The following is a 3,538-nucleotide window of genomic DNA, read 5'->3' on the forward strand; positions in this document are numbered from 1 at the left end:
TTAATATATATATATATATTAATATATATATATATTAATATAAAATATATGTATATAGGGGAGATTGGCCTAAATCGTATTCCAAATAGGACCTTTTTAATTTAAATGAATACGATTAAATTTAAATGAATACGATTATAGCGTGCTATTTATAATGTAAAGGCTTTACAAGATACCGGACAGCAGATTGACAGTTCTCTGTCATAACATTATAGATGCAAATATGTATTTTCAGCCAATGTACGAAAATTTTTTTTATAAGAAAATCCTTATAAATCTATTTAAAAAGTAAATCTATTTAAAATCTTATTTAGAAGATGTTAAGAATTTGGAAGGTAATTGATTTAAGATAATTAAAGAATGTAGAATTCAAAAATATCAAGCGTTTTGGGATCATTTTTGTGGTTTATTGTAAAATTTGTTCCAAAATTCGGAAGGAATCAATTTTTTAATTAATTTTAAATCAATTACCTTTCAAATTTTTAACACCTTTTAAATAAAATCCATGTCCAAATCGGACTTTTTTTTAGGTGTTCAAATTGAACAATACAGTAGATAACTTATAGGTCTGTGTGTATTGATGACCAGATCGGCTGACCAAATTTGGTCCAAGGAATTAAATCAGTAAAATATCAGACTCAGATTAATAAAGTTTTATTGATTTCAATTCTAATAAAATATAAAATATGTCATTTTTTTTCTGAATAAAATTTTTATCTTAGACTGTTAAAATGTTAAATTGCTTCTTTTTACTCAATACTAACAAAATCACATTAAAATATTTTAAAATTCTATTTAAAAATCAATAAAAATAGGAATGTCTGATTTGAAATTTATTTATTGGTTCTAAATCGGACCGAAAAAAGTGTTTCTATATTTTCCATTATAATTAAATACAGGTGAGAAATATGTCATAATCAAAATGGTCTAAAACAAAAATGAAGGAAATCAAATGATCTTTCCAACGGTATCAGTTTTATGATCCGACTTTATTTACGCCTTATAGAGAACAAAAACTGCAAATAGATTCGATTTATTCCACTTTCCTATATATATATATACGCAATTTTTTTTAAAAATACATGAATATAAGAGAAAATATTCTAATTAAAAATATTCTAATTAAAAATATTTCCATATGCTAAAAATAGTTCATTAAATATTAAATATTAATATATGAATAATTTTACCTATATCTATAATAATAAATAAGTCTCTTAAAATGTTTAAATCTAACAGAAAATATTTCGATATATTTCTTTCTAGACGTTAGAAATAGATAATTTAAAATCATAAAATTACAAAGAGGAGAAGGAGTAAAAATATGGTTCGTATCGATTCGTTGAGTTCCATGCTATAATTAATATGACGAAACATTCAACGTATGTAAAGATTTTTATACGTAGTGCATAACAATCGAATCGTGATGCATCATGACTGCGTTTGACTTATAAATGGACCTGTCGCTTATGTATAGGCCGCATTTACCACGCTGTTATTCCAAGCTGGACCACCCGCAATAATCTTTCACGTCGCTGATGCTGGAGAGAATCTACTAGGCCAGCTTTATCCCATTTTCTCGTCGATCTTCGTTCAATCACCAAAGTTCGAAGGGAATAACTATCCGATTACTCGGGACGGGTCAATATATTGCTATGTGTTTCTCTCTCCTCTGCTTGTTACAAAAGCTTTCGCTACAAAGTCTTATTTAAAGAAATACGTCAATAAGTCATATGACATAAAATTCAATCAGTGTACAATTAATATTGCGATTTATATTAATGATGACGTGTCCTGTTTATTAAAGAATAATAATTTATTCCATGCTCTTTGTTTATAAGATTATATTATTATAATAAGTGTCAATTTCTTGCGGCACAAACATAGAATTCAGTAAAACCTGCGTATATCAATATTTCATTATACATAGATACGTATTCTATAAAAAAAGTATGTAAAATTATAAATAATATGTGTAAAAATCATACAATTTATAGTGAAAATAAGTATAAAATTGTGCTTTTTTACAAAAATTAATATTTTTATCTCTAATTGTGTAATATATCTTTATATTAGACAAAAAATACAATAACAATTTATAATTTTTATAGTTTTTATATATAGTATTTATACTATTTTATATTTTTTGTATGTAAATTTTTGCAATATTATATATATAAAATTCATAATAGTAACATCACACGTAATATATTTGCATTTTTTTTTTTCGTACATATCGATTGCTTATGAAAAAATTGCACATAATTTGGCGAATTATTATGTAAATCTATGAACTTAATTTTAAATTAATTGTAAATTTGTTTTTGCAAATTGTTTAATTACTATAAAGAAGACTAATTTTATTTGTAAGTTATAACTTCACTTGCATGCAATATAATTTACAGTGTGTGAACATTTTTAATAGTGAACTTCAAAATTAATTATTGTTATTGTAATATTACACGAAATTTTTTAATAGTATATGGAAAGAACAATTTTGTCGAAGCAAAATTGGAATTCGTTTTCACAATTTCGGCATTAAAGGTTCCCAGTAGCGCATGTTGGTTTACACTTGTAAAACATTGGATACGTTTAAGAATCGTATATAAAACATATATAAAATAATAAACAAGTGCTACCTGGACTTTTTAAACAATTAATTGTTATGTTTAAAATGTACTGCTATGATAGAAAGAATCTTTCTCTTCTTGCCCCGATAGATTATATTGATTATATAGATAGGTAAATTGACATATTAGATATATATTACGATGTAATTGTCTTTATAATAAATTCTATTTTTCATATTAATGAAAATACAATATAAATAATACATAAACCGCAAATATATATTTTTTAGTAAAAATTGTATCTTTTAAAATTATTTTGTAATAATCAAATAGTCAAATGTTACATATTACAGAAAAACAAATTATTTTAGTTCTAATTTATTTTAATGTAGAAATACACACTTTCGCTAGGCTTTTATGGATTATTTTCTAGAGAATATTAAAGAGTTTACGAGTTATTGTGATCCATTGCTAATGCCAACGTTTCGCGAATCTTATCGTTCACTTTTCAGGACGAGGAGTGTAACTAATATCTGGAGACAGTAGTGTCTTGGCGCTAAGACAAGCGAAGTTTAGGTGAACGGCAAGATTCACGAAACGTTCATATTGGTACTAACAACGGGTCACGATACGATGATAATTTGCAAACTGTTTGACACTTTTAATATAGAAATATTAAATATAAAGTATTTCGTCAGAATTAAGTTGTATCTGAAAGTTCAACGCGTGGTACAGCTAAACTTTCCTTAAATATAAAACCTGCAATTACTTCATTTCTACATATGTCTGATTTTAATCATTTCATTATAACAATTTTATTTATTGTTATTCAAAATAACAGACATATTTATATCTAGCTAAATTTTTTAATACTTGAGCAAAACCATCTTTTCCGCACACACACACACACACACACACACACACACACACACACACACACACACACACACACACACACACACACACAC

At 25.7% G+C, this 3,538-nt stretch overlaps 1 protein-coding gene across 1 annotated transcript in view; it reads left to right on the forward strand.

Moving 5' to 3' along the window:
- LOC105626890 (parafibromin) overlaps positions 1-3,538 on the forward strand; it is a 15,285-nt gene that overhangs the window by 11,382 nt on the left and 365 nt on the right. The gene's annotated exons all lie outside the window — the stretch shown is intronic.

Source organism: Atta cephalotes (assembly GCF_000143395.1).
Source record: "Atta cephalotes unplaced genomic scaffold scaffold00007, whole genome shotgun sequence".
Lineage (NCBI taxonomy): Eukaryota > Metazoa > Arthropoda > Insecta > Hymenoptera > Formicidae > Atta > Atta cephalotes.